This window comes from Pristiophorus japonicus, chromosome 1, assembly GCF_044704955.1.
Source record: "Pristiophorus japonicus isolate sPriJap1 chromosome 1, sPriJap1.hap1, whole genome shotgun sequence".
In the NCBI taxonomy this organism is placed as follows: domain Eukaryota; kingdom Metazoa; phylum Chordata; class Chondrichthyes; family Pristiophoridae; genus Pristiophorus; species Pristiophorus japonicus.
In genome coordinates, this window is record NC_091977.1 from 434014655 (window position 1) to 434028715 (window position 14061).

The 14061-nt window shown below is 49.1% G+C and overlaps 1 protein-coding gene across 1 annotated transcript in view; it reads left to right on the plus strand.

The window, feature by feature from the left end:
* The window catches only part of kcnq3 (potassium voltage-gated channel, KQT-like subfamily, member 3), a 636930-nt gene that overhangs the window by 18004 nt on the left and 604865 nt on the right, over nt 1–14061 (plus strand). The gene's annotated exons all lie outside the window — the stretch shown is intronic.

Genomic DNA, 14061 nt, shown 5'->3' on the forward strand with positions numbered 1-14061 from the left:
GCACAGGCAGGGATATTTTTATTGAGGACTCGGCAGTCCACTGTGGCCCTCCAAGAATTGTCCGTTTTCCTAACCGGCCAAAGTGGAGAGTTCACATGTGTGGCTACTGGTCTCAACACTCCCTGTCTGACTAGAGATCCCAATGCGACCTCTAGGTCTGCCTCAGCCTTCCTGGGAAAATTATACTGCTTCTGGGGCTTAGACATGGGGTCCCCATCTACTCTGACCTCGACCCCATTTACCCGTCCACAGTCGTGCTTATACCTGGCAAATGCCGCCAGGTTGGCCCGCACAAAAGCCTGATAGATCATCGGGGTGCCGTCTACCAGAGCGCCGCAGTCATATCGCTCCTTCGGCTTTACAGTGCAGAGGGAACCCTTCCCCTGCTTCCCCTGGATGACTGCTGTACCTTCCCCCTCCTTGGCGTCAGCTGTGCCCCACAGTCAGTGGTTCCTCAGGTCGACCAAAATTTTCTGGCCGCTGAGGAAATCTGCCCCTAGGATGACTTTACCCACTCCCTCCCACGGCAGAAGGACACACTTCCACATGGTGTGGAGGGTGCCTATGTGTATCTGCAGTGGTTTGGCGAAGAAGCCCTTGCGTTCTTCTCCAGTGAAGCTGGTTAGGCAGTAGGGGATCCCACTGGATAGGGGTGAGGTGGTCGGGTCGTCTACATGAACCAGGGTGCACGAGTCCCCTGTGTCCAGCAGATACTCCCCCCGGACCCCCTCAACCCCCATCATGACACGTGGTCTGCTCTACGCATCATAGGTGACCGGGCAGAGGTACACGGGTTCCTCGGGGTCTAGACATTGGGGGGTGTTGGTCTGGGCCTGAGGGACTTCTCCCCCGGTCACGGCTGCGACCTTCCCAGTCTGGGTAAAGAGTGCCTGCAGAGCCGCGAGGAGAGTCTCGAGTGGGCCGGCAGGGCTGGGCACAGCTGGTCTGGGAGGGCTTGCGGCCACGGGGACTGGGGCTGAGGTTGGGGCCTGTGGACCTCTCTTTTCCAGCCTCGGAGCTCGGCATTCCCTCCTCATGTGCCCTGTCTTCCCGCACCCGTAGCAAACCACCTCTCTGCCTGCCTGCCAATTCCCTTCTTGCCTCCACTCTTATCAGAGCTGGGGCAGATCTCACACCCCTTCCCCTTGGTGGGTTTCTCCCCCCTGATTCTGGTATTGCGAAAAGAGAGGGTCAGCTGCCTCAGCACCGTCTCCTCTATGGCTTGGGGGTCTCTGAAATCGAACCACAGATTGTCCTGAGCTCGCAACTCTGGTAGGCTGTTTGCCACCAATGCACGCAGCCAGCGACCACGTCGGTGTGCATCCAGCTGGTTTCGGTCCAAATTCCCCCCATAGAAACATAGAAACATGGAAAATAGGTGCAGGAGTAGGACATTCGGCCCTTCGAACCTGCACCGCCATTCAATGAGTTTATGGCTGAAAATGCAACTTCAGTACCCCATTCATGCTTTCTCGCCATACTCCTTGATCCCCCTAGTAGTAAGGACTTCATCTAATTCCCTTTTGAATATATTTAGTGAATTGACCTCAACAACTTCCTGTGGTAGAGAATTCCACTGGGTCACCACTCTCTGGGTGAAGAAGTTTCTCCTCATCTCGGTCCTAAATGGCTTACCCCTTATCCTTAGACTGTGACACCTGGTTCTGGACTTCCCCAACATTGGGAACATTCTTCCTACATCTAATCTGTCTAAACCCGTCAGAATTTTAAATGTTTCTATGAGATCCCCTCTCATTCTTCTGAACTCCAGTGAATACAAGCCATTGGCTTCCTCATACACTGGCCACAGTCAATCAGCGAACGCCTAGGGGGTCTCCCTGGGCCTCTGGACAGTGGCCTGTACCCGGTCGAACGGACAGCCGTCGTTCAACCCCATGGCCTCCAGGATATCCTCCTGGAGAGCGGCCACTGTTCGCTGACCCCTCTTGCTCTCAGCAGGGAGAGCCTGACACAGGGCTGGGTCCAGTGAGAACAGGAGCAGCTTGCTCCGTTCGGCCTCATCGCAGTCATTTATGTCTCCTACCTGCTCTACTTCCATAAAGTGGACAGAGGGGTCTTCTTTTCGGGTAAGTTTTTTCACATGGGCCACCATCTACCGCAGCTGGGTCGCACTGTGGGGAAGCACCTATTGGTTCACCCTGCCTCTCCTCCGGGATCCCCAATGGGGCTGTGGGAGAAGGCCTGTCGGATTCTTCCTTCCTATCCTCCTCGCCACAGCCTGTTTCACTATGCTTCCCCTTCCGCACCTCGGCTGGGCTGATAAGGCACACCACTCCTTTACTGGGTGCCTTGCTTTCAGCCCAGCCAAGGGCTTTTGCCTCAGCTAGGGACAGAGCTTTGGTGTCAGGCCGGGTGGGGATTTGAGTCTCGGGCACTTCGAGAGCTTTTGCTCCGGCTAGAACAAGGGCTGCTTTGGCTTCAGCCAGAGCCAGGGTGAGCCGATCAATTTGTTCCTGAAAGGAACAATGATCCGCCTCTGCCCTGCTGTGGCACGCCTGAAGCACAGCCTGTAGCTGGAGAGTCTTACCCTTTCCCAACCTTCCCTGGTTCTGAGCCTGGGCAAGTTCTTCCTGCAGTCCCCTGACGTAACCTTTTCCCTCAGTTACCTGGGACTGAAGGTACTCCCTGTGATTGCGATAGCTTTCTCCATCCCTCTCTTGTTCCTGCCTCTCCCACTTTAAATCCTGATCCAGCTTTTCCCTTTCTTTGCTGGTCTTTACTAGCTCCTCTCTCTGCTCAGCTAACTCTGTCTGCAGGACGTCTACCTGCCTGTCCAAGACCTGTATTTGCTTCCGAAAGCAAATCAGCCACACTGCCTTTTCCACTGATCTTTTATGATCTGTACTCTGGGTCCACCTGGTTGCTGCATCCTCAGGCCGTTCAGCCCTCAGCAGCGCCTGCACCCACTTCCTTGAGCAGTTTATCCTTGCTATTACATACTTAGCAATCCTACCCTCCATTTTATACTCCTCTCCACCAAGACTGACTGCCTCTTCACCCTCACTCAACGCACATCCCTTCGTGGTCGCCATTGTAAGGGGAGCTTGGGGTGTAGGTTCAAATCCACACTCCCCTGAGGTTCTGTACATAGAAACATAGAAAATAGGTGCAGGAGTAAGTCATTCGGCCCTTCGAGCCTGCACCGCCATTCAATGAGTTCATGGCTGAACATGCAACTTCAGAACCCCATTCCTGCTTTCTCGCCATACCCCTTGATCCCCCTAGTAGTAAGGACTACATCTAACTCCTTTTTGAATATTGTAGATAAGAATATTAAATGCCCCTGATTTGAGCCAGCTCTCCATTATTACCACTACATCATAATCCCATGTGGCCGCTTGTGCCTGTAGCTCACCAACCTTATTTACCACACTCGGTGTATTGATGCACATGCACATCAAACTCATCTTAGTTACAATTCTACCCTCTCTGATCCCTCCTGTCTGTCAGCCCTGGCACCTTCGCCTCTCAGTCAGAACGTTGTGGGTTCAAATCCCACTCCAAGGACTTGAGCACAAAAATCTAGGCTGACACTCCAGTGCTGTGTTGAGGGAGTGCTGCACTGTTAAAGGTGCCGCCTTTGGGATGAGATGTTAAACCGAGGCTCCGTCTGCTCTCTCAGGTGGAAATAAAAGATCCCATGGCACTCTTGACCAATATTTATCCCTCAACCAACATCACTAAAACAGATTATCTGGGTCATTATTATATTGCTGTTTGTGGGGACTTGCTGTGCGCAAATTGGCTGCCGCCTTTCTCACATTACAACAGTGACTACACTTCAAAAAGTGCTTTGGGATGTCCGGTGGTTGTGAAGTGCGCTACATAAATGCAAGTCTTTCTTTCTTTCAATTCCTGAGCTATTCCTTATTCTAATGATGTTTGTCTCTCCTGGCCCTCTGTCCGCATTGTTTTTCCTCTCTGATGCTTTATTCTAGTTCCCTCCCTCTATATATTTCTGTTCAGCTTTACCTTTTTTACGTCGGCCTCTCTCTTTTTACCTGGGTCCCATCTCCCCTTGTGATGTGATGTGTTTTACGTGTGATTTATGAGGATGGGTGAGTAATGAGGCACCAGACACAGTGGGTAAGAGTGCAAAATGGCTAATGTTGTTTATTTAGAATAGTAAACACAAAGATAGAGGGCATAGGAAGAGGTCGTAAATAGCAGTAATGGCACAATCTCACTCAACAACACGAACAATCCTCGCAACAGGGAAGGGGAAAATAAGAGGTTGAAACATCCCACTCACACACAACCCCACCTCCCACTCCCACCCTTCTGACCAATCCCTATCCTAAATTGAGTCTGTGAGGGGGTTTGGGCTCTACTCACAATCCTATCAACTCCGGGGTTCTGGGGGGCACTTATTTTAGCTCGGGGTCCCTCTGGGGTGGGTTTTATGTTGTTGGTCGGTTCGGTTTTCCTCCTCGATGTTGCGTCGGTTTCTTCTATTTGCCTCTCGGTTGGCTCCTAAGCAAAAAGCTGCTGGAATTAAGCACATCTTCCCCAGAGCGAGGACCCTGTGAAAAGCTGACTCAACTCCCCTTTAACTCAACTCAACCACAACGAAAACTGACTCCCACCTTCTTAACTCAACTCTACAACTCAATGCAAAAGCGGACTCCAACCTCCAACCTCCAACCCCCTTGTGTGTTTTTTTGCAGCTTTTCTAATAGTCTGTTCATCTTCGCGCCAAAACTGCATGCCATTGTCTTGGGTCTTCCTTGAATAAAATGGAGTGTGAATGGCAGTTCAATGTGTATCGATCTGTCTGGAATGGGAGATTAGCCACACCTCCTGTATCCTGTCGCTCGCTGATGGGGTGAATGAAGATGATTGTTCACTATCTCGACAGAGATGCCACTCTATCTGGGCTGGCCAAAATGATTGCATCAGACCTGTGGGCCTTTGTTTAATGATTCAAACTGATACCCTTTGTGTTGCCTTGTGTTTTACTGGGGAGATTTTGCCTGGACATGTTGCCTCTTCTCTGAGGGTTTTACACGAAAAGCTGGAGAAATGTCCTTTTAAAATAGAAAGTTGCCTTGTATCCATTTTCCTTGAAGAACCGAATGTACACTCTTCCCCCTTACGGTAGCTGGCTCATCCCCCGTCCGGTTCCGTGCCCCTGCAACACTGTCTGTTACTGTACAGGGTGGCCAGAGTCCCATCATCCTCCGCGGTTTATAGGCTGTTGGCTGCAGTTGGTCATTTTAAACATGGCAACTTCCCATTCTCCCTGCCACATGTCTCCGTGGTTGGTTTTGCAGAACCTTACAACGCCTCCCATCAAGTTATTCACCTGAGTGCTGTGCAGCAGAACCCATGTGCGAACTCTCCCTCAGAGGAGCTGGCTCCCGAGGTTCCCTTTCCCCTTGACCTTGCTGCAGACTGCTAGGCCCCGGTGCATCACCCAGTGCAGACCCCTCTGTTTACCTAACTTCTAAAGACCGCATAGTGCCAGTCTCTGAGCTGGTGCCTGCAGGTGAGAGATGCAATGACGCAGTGATTGGCTCCTCTTCCTCCTCCTTCTAACTGTGCTGGGGGCGGGGCTCAGGTGCAGGCTGCACATCTGCTGGCTGATTATCTGAAAGCATAAATGGCACAAGACTCATGTTAAGGTGAGGGCAGGGGACAGGAATGGAGCAAGGAAGGCAGACAGACAGTGTTAGGAGGTGGAAAGTGATAAAGCCTTATGGTTTGACGGGGAAGTGAGATGAGAAAAGGAGAGGGGATAAAGATACTGTTTGTCATGTATTCAACCAGCATTGTAACCCATGTATAAACTGACCTTTGGCATTGACATCGCCCCATTTCCAGTTCATTTCAGCAAGCCAACTTCTCCCCAGTAGTGCGGGACCATCCCCTGGGACAATCCAGAGTGGCAACCTTTTCTCCGAATCTTTGTGGGTCACGACTACCGTGGCGCTGCCTAGCACCGGAATTATCTGCTTTGTGTATATCCGTAGCTGTGCGTCAATCGGTGATAATTTTGGCCTCCTGGCCTTGGATGCCCACAACTTTTCGAACTGTTTGATACCCATCAGGGACTGGCTGGCACCCGTGTCTAACTCCATTGATACTGGAATGCCATTGAGGAGCACTTTCATCATTATCGGTGGCGTCCTGGTGTATGAACTGTATACGTGCTCCACATGAACTCGCTGAACTTCAGCTCCCAGCAATTTCCCCCAGTGTCCATTTGTGCAATTTCTGCAGGCATTTTGCTCATCTCTGCAAACTCCGGCTGAATGTATGCCTCCACGCCTCCAGCATGAGTTGCGGTTTGAAACAAAAGGTCCCTTGCCAGTCGATCGTCCCTGACTGCCCCTGTTATTGTCCTTGAGTGCACCATTAACAGGTGTTGATGGCCCCATTACTGGCCGCATTGTCCCTTGCAATGGCGTGAATCGCTGTTCAGCTTGCCATTGTCTCTGTCGACCTCCCCCTCTGGGTTCGACTACATGTTGGGGCATGCCTGACTGCCCTTGTCTGCCTGGAGAACTGTGTGCTGCTTTAACAATGTTGAATCTCTGTCCCAACCATTCCTTAACACAGTACCTCTCGTCTGTTCTGCTAGTGGCCATGCTCGCGTGGTTTAAATCCCAGTTTCTTGTCGCCATTGATACGTCCTTACTACACAGTATAAATGCACACGAGGCCCATGCTTGAGAGAAGGTCAGTTTATACATGGGTTACAATGCTGGTTGAATACATGACACTGTTGTTGCCCCCAGTGGAGTCGACGTCTCCGCCGACCACGGCGCCCATCACCTGCGGGCCAATGTGCCGCAGCACTCGCTCCTCCAGGTCACTGAGCTCCTGCAGTTCAGGTTCACCTCTGCCAGTCCTCTGCTGCTCCCTCCTATTATGTGCCATCTTGGCCTGTAAAAGAAAGAAACTTATGTGAGTAAGGGTCCAGCTCTGTGTGTGCGAGAATGTGGTTGAATAGCTGAGAATGTCGGCAAGGCATGAGATGAGGATGTGCGTATGAGTAGCTGCACATGTTTTGTGGTTGAGTGGTGGGGAGTGATGCTTTGCTCAATGTGCACAGACAGAGGTTCATCGGCTGGTATGCACTCACCTTAACCACCGACTGAGGTCGTTGAACGTCTAGCGGCACTGTGTCAATGTTCTGTCCACAACAGTGCTGGCTGACACCACTTCGGCCACTTCTTGTCACATCGCCTTGAAGACCTGTGGAGATGGCCTCCTTCTAGATGCAGGGAGCAGCAATTCCCTCTTTCTCTCCACTGTCCCCATCAATGTCTCCAATGCCACATTGTTGAACCGCATGGCTCTCTCCCTTGCAACAGGATTTGCACAAGCCATCTCCCAAAGTTCTCTCAGTTGCCCAGAGCTGTGACTCACGTGCAACAATGCTGAAAATGAGCAGTTGAAGCTGGATATTACCTCCCCTTTAAGAGCTGGAATTAACCAGTGTGAAGGATTGAAGAACGGTTGCTGAATACAACTCACTGGATAGTACTCTAATCAGTGTCCCAGTAAGGTCATTAGCACCTCATTTACCACCCCCTTCCTTCCAGGGGCGCTGAAGCCCAATTTAGCTGAGGTTCAGAATCATTTGCACCTGGTGCTATGTTTCCAAACTTTGAAAAGTTACCACCCTTTGGTTCGCCCCCATGGTTCCTAAAGCTCTCTGGTACTGGGGTGTTCCTCATGTCATGTCTGGGTCTCCAGTAGACTAATTGATAGCGATTGATTGCTATGATTGGGCAACTCTGTTATCATTGTATTGTGCGACTACCAGGAAGATAGAAGGCGGACTTGATGGACCTTAGTCATTTTTTTCTAGCAATTACTATGTTCCTGTACGCAACTCTTTTAAAATTGCTGTCACAAGATAATTACATCTTAAATTTGTCAATCCAGAAAGATCCTAAAGCCTCCCCCCGCCCCCCCCCATTTTAGCATCCAATGTTTCTTAAATTATTTCTGGATTTTTGCTTCCAATGCTTTTTGTTATATTAAGTTCTGCTTTTTAAGTCTTGCAGTGTAATTCTCCCGCACTAACGCACACCAGTGGACTGACACTGGTCTCAAATGGGTGACTCCACTTAGCCTTTTTTTTTAAATACTCTCGGCAAGTCATAGCAAGCTTCAGTTTAAAAGGTAACTTTAGGCAGATCTGCTCTCTTAAGTGGGCGTAAAAGATCCCATGGCACGATTTTGAAGAAGAGCAGGGGAGTTACCCCGGTGTCCTGGCCAATATTTATCCCTCAATCAACATAATTAAAACAGATTATCTGGTCATTAATAATAATAACTTTTATTTATATAGCACATTTAACATAGTAAAATGTCCCAAGGCGCTTCACAGCAGTGTTATAAGACAAAACAGATAAATTTGACACTGACCACAAAAGAAGAAATTAAGGCAGATGACCAAATGCTTGGTTAAAGAGGTAGGTTTTAAGGAGTGTCTTAAAGGAGGAAAGAGAGTTAGAGACATGGAGAGGTTTAAGGAGGGAGTTCCAGAGTTTGGGGCCTCGGCAACAGAAGGCAGGGCATGGTTGAGTGATTATAATGAGGGTTATTCAAGAGAGCAGAATTAGAGGAGCACAGACATCTTGTGGGGTTGTGAGGCTGAAAAGGATTACAGAGATAGAAAGGGGCAAGGCCATGGAGTGATTTGTAAACAAGGATGAGAATTTTGAAATTGAGGCGTTGTTTAACCGGGAACCAGTGTAGGTCAGAAAGCACAGGGATGATGGGTGATCGTGACTTGATGCGAGTTAGGACATGGGTTGCTGAGTTTTGGATGACCTCAAGTTTATGTAGTGTCGAATGTGGGAGGCGAGCCAGGAGTGAGTTGTGTTATGTATGTACATAAGGCCTGCCCACCAACAGGGAGCACTACCGTCGGAGGTCCTAGGGTCATAGGTACACTCGTGCTGTGCCCAGTATATAACCTGAACTTCACCTTTGTATCTTCACTTCTGGAAGCCATTAAAGACTGACCAGTCACTGGCTCACAGTACGGAGTTCATTGTATAATTTCATACACCACAACTGGCAGCGAGGCAAATACGAACCCACACAAAAGTATGGCAAGCACAGCATGATCGAGTACTGTTGGAATTCTCGAGAGATTCAATGAGGGAGAGGATTGGGGAGATTTCACGGATCGTCTTGATCAGTATTTCGTGGCAAATGATCTAAACAAAGACGAGGATGCAGAGAAGCGCAGGGCAGTTCTTCTCACCATCTGTGGGCGTGTCCACAGCAGAGCAAGTGAGCTGTGACACACCACGTGGATGATGATCAATTCAGCGTGGATCTGGCAATGCAGCCCGAGGCATTTAAGAGCTCCAAGGAGGAAGTGTATAGCATACGTGTTCCTAACAAAGAGCCAACTGATAATAATGAAGGTAAAATTAAACGGCATGCCGGTATCCATGGACACGTGTACGAGTCAATCAATAATGAGCCAGAGGACTTTCGAAAAGCTGTGGGAGACCAAGGCAGAGAGACCCAAGCTGAGTCCGATAATTGCAAAGTTGTGTACCTACACCAAAGAGCTCATACCAGTGATCGGTAGTGCAGCAGTAAGAGTGTCGTACGAGGGAGCGGTTCATGATCTACTGTTAAGGATTATCCCGGGTAACGCCCCATCGTTATTCGGCAGGAGTTGGCTCGAGAAAATAAAATGGAAATTGTACGATATCAAAGCTTTGTCATCAGCAGATGATGATTTGTGCGCTCAAGTGCTGAGCAAATTTCCCTCACTGTTTGAACTGGGAATTGGCAGCTTCAAGGGAGCCAGGGTGCAGATTCGCCGAGGCCCAGACGCAAGGCCCATCCATCACAAAGCCAGGGCGGTCCCGCACATAATGAGAGAAAAGGTCGAGCTCGAATTGGACAGGCTACAACGCGAGGGGGTCATCTCACTGGTCGAATTTAATGAATGGGCCAGTCCCATTGTTCCGGTGTTAAAGAGCAACGGTACGGTCAGGATTTGTGGAGACTACAAGGTCACGATCAATCGAGTTTCAAAACAAGATCAGTACCCACTACCAAAAGCTGATGACCTGTTTGCAACGCTAGCCGGGGGAAAATGGTTCACCAAATTGGATCTAACATCAACCTACATGACACAGGAACTGGTTGAATCATCAAAGAAACTTACATGCATCAACACGCACAAAGGACTGTTTATTTACAACAGGTGCCCTTTTGGCATTCGTTCGGCGGCAGTCAAATTTCAGAGAAACATGGAGAGCCTATTGAAATCAATCCCCAGGACCGTGGTATTCCAAGATGACATCCTAGTCACAGGTCATGACCATGCCGAGCACCTGCACAATCTGGAAGAGGTTCTGCGTCGTCTGGACAAAGTGGGACTCAGGCTGAAACGTTCGAAGTACGTTTTCATGGCACCGGAGGTCGAATTCCTTGGACGAAAGGTTGCTGCAGACGGAATCAGGCTGACAGATGCGAAAACAGAGGCCATCCAAAATTCGCCCAGGCCCCAGAATGTGACGAAGCTGCATTCGTTCCTGGGTCTTCTCAACTACTTCGGTAACTTCTTACCCAAATTGAGCACGGTATTAAAGGGCTAGAAATCTGTTGTGTTCCCACAAGCTACTGTACTGTATGACCCATGCAAGCGTCTAGTTTTGACCTGTGATGCGTCGTCCTATGGGATCGGCTGCATACTCCAGCAATCCAATGAGTCAGGCAAACTACAACCAGTTGCATACGCGTCTCGAAGCCTGTCCAAGGTGGAAAGAGCCTATGGCATTGTAGAGAAAGAGGCTTCAGCATGTGTTTATGGGGTAAAAAAAATGCACCAGTACCTGTTTGGGCTTCACTTCGAGCTGGAAATCGATCACAAGCCACTCATATTGTTCTCGGAACATAAAGGTATCAATACCAACGCGTCGTCCCACATCCAGAGGTGGGCGCTGACATTATCTGCCTATAATTATATAATTCGCCATAGACCAGGCACTGACAACTGCGCTGATACATTGAGCTGGTTACCTGGAGGTGGAACCGCCAATGCCCGCAGAGCTACTCATGGTCATGGATGCCTTTGAGAGTGAAGAGTCGCCTGTCACTGCTCAACAAGTTAAGACCTGGACCTGCCAGGATCCGACCCTATCGGTTGTAAAACATTGTGTTCTTAACGGGGACTGGTCGACTATCCCCAAGGAAATGGGTGATGAAACCAAACCGTACAGCCGACGCAAAGATGAGCTTTCCATCCAGTCCGACTGTTTACTGTGCGGTAATCATGTTGTAATGCCCAAGAAAGGCAGGGCAAGATTTGTACGGGATTTACATAGTATGCATCCCGGTATTGTTATGATGAAGGCCATCACCAGTTCCCATGTTTGGTGGCCTGGCATTGACTCAGACTTAGTCATGCGTGCATCAGTGCAGCACTTACATGCAGTTAAGCAATGCCCCAAAGGAAGCTTCACTCAGTCTGTGGTCATTGCCATCCAAATCTTGGTCCAGAATCCACATCGACTTTGCAGGCCCCTTCCTCGATAAAATGTTTTTCGTGGTGGTGGATGCATACTCCAAATGGATAGAATGTGTGACCATGTCATCCAGCACTTCCACTGCCACCATTGAGAACCTGAGAGCCATGTTTGCCACACATGGTCTGCCAGACATCGTTGTCAGCGACAACGGACCGTGTTTCACGAGCCTGGAGTTTCAAGAGTTCATGAAATGCAACAGCATAAAACATATGAGGTCAGCCCCGTTCAAACCCGTATCCAATGTTCAAGCGGAGTGGGTAGTTCAAACCATGAAGCAGAGCCTGAAACGCATAATTCACGGTTCCTTGCAGACACACCTGTCACGCATACTGCTCAGTTACAGGCCACACACACTCACCGGGGTCCTGTCTGCGGAACTATTGATGAAGAGAGACCTTAAATCCAGGCGCGCTCTAGTCCATCCTGACCTTAACGATCATGTCGAAACTCGACGTCAACGCCAGCAGTGGTATCACGACCGCGCCGCAGTGTCACGCGACATATCTGTAAATGACCCAGTGTATGTACTTAACCATGGTCAATGGGCCAAGTGGCTCCCGGGCAATGTTATGGATAAGGAGGGTAACTGGGTGTATATGGTTAAGCTCAAGAATGGTCAGATCTGCAGGAAGCACATTGATCAAATCAAGCTAAGACACACTAACGAACTGGAACAGTTGGAAGAAGACACCGTGAGCTTAGACGACCAACCAACTCACGTCCAGCTATCAGAAGAACTCACTGTGGTCAATGCCCAGCCCCAAGTCGTGAGAGACTCAGAAAGCACTGGGATTGTACTGAGACAGTCAACCACGGAGCCAAGGGCTCCGGACTGTCTGAACTTGTAATATGGACTTGTGCCAAGAACTGGGGGGGGGTGGGGGGGAAATGATGTAATGTATGTACATAAAGGTCTGCCCACCAACAGGAGGTCCTAGGGTCATAGGTACACTCGTGCTGGGCCCGGTATATAACCTGAACTTCACCTTTGTATCCTCACTTCTGGAAGCCATTAAAGACTGACCAGGGTACACCTAGTCACTGGCTCACAGTACGGAGTTCATTGTATCATTTCATACACTACAAGTTGGAGTAGTCAAGTCTAGAGGTAACAAAGGCATGAATGAGGGTTTCAGCAGCAGAAAAGCTGAGGCAGGGGCAGAGGCGGGCAATGTTATGGAGGTGGAAAAAGGCAGTTTTAGTTATGCCGCGAAAATGTGGCTGGAAACTAATTTCAGGGTCAAAAATGATCACATTGCTGTTGTGGAAGCTTGCTGTGCGCAAATTGGCTGCTGCGTTTCTTACATTACAAAAGTGACTACACTTCAAAAAGTACTTCATTGGATGTAAAGTGCTTTGGGACATCTGGTGGTCATGAAAGGCACTATATAAATGCAAGTCTTTCTTTTCAAATTTAGTCCACGTGTTGATCACTCTGTGTGAAAAATATTTTCATGGTATCAGCCCGTAAATGATCTTTTAACTGGTTTGAACCTGTGTCTCTTAGTTCTAATCTCGCAATTTAATTAAAAATTATAATAAGTTTACTTGCTCCTTTCCTTTCACCATCTCACATACCTCTGTAACATCACCACTCGGGTGTCTCCTTTCCAGAATGAAAGCCTGAGCTTTTGTAGTCTTTCCTCGCGTTGCCGCCTTCTGTCATTTATGAAGTTATTTCTTTTGATTTCACTGCTCCTCCTAGTTTGCATGTTCTGAATCCAAGTAATTTATGTAAATTAGAAGAAGTGGCCACAGCACCAAGCCCTTGGGTACGTCACTCTCCTCCCAATTCCGACGTTACTCATCTAAGGAGTACTTGTTCCATTCTTAACTTTTGTCCTGAATGCCCATAACTTTGAATTTAACTAACAACATTTTATGTGGAATTTTAATTTAACTAGGTTATTGTTGTACAGGTGGACCTCGGGTTTACACCTGGCAATCAATTCCATAATGTTACATGGAATGGAAAAATCATCATCATCATCATCACAGGCAGTCCCTCAAAATCGAGGAAGACTTGCTTCCATTCTAAAAGTGAGTTCTCAGGTGACTGTACAGTCCAATATGGGAATTACAGTTTCTGTCACAGGTGGGACAGACAGTGTTTGAAGGAAAGGGTGGGTGAGGAGAAAGGGTGGTTTGCCGCATGCTCCTTCCGCTGTCTGCGCTTGATTTCTGCACGCTCTCGGCGACGAGACTTGAGGTGCTCAGCGCCCTCCCGGATGCTCTTCCTCCATTTTGGGCGATCTTGGGCCAGAAATTCCCAGGTGCTGGTGGGAATATTGCACTTTATCAAGGAGGCTTTGAGTGTGTCCTTGAAACGTTTCCTCTGCCCACCTGGGGCTTGCTTGTTGTGTAGGAGTTCCAAGTAGAGCGCTTGCTTAGGGAGTCTCGTGTCGGGCATGCGGACGATGTGGCCCGCCCAACGGAGCTGGTCGAGTGTGGTCAGTGCTTCAAAGCTGGGGATGTTGGCCTGAGCAAGAACACTGACATTGGTGCGTCTATCCTCTCAGTG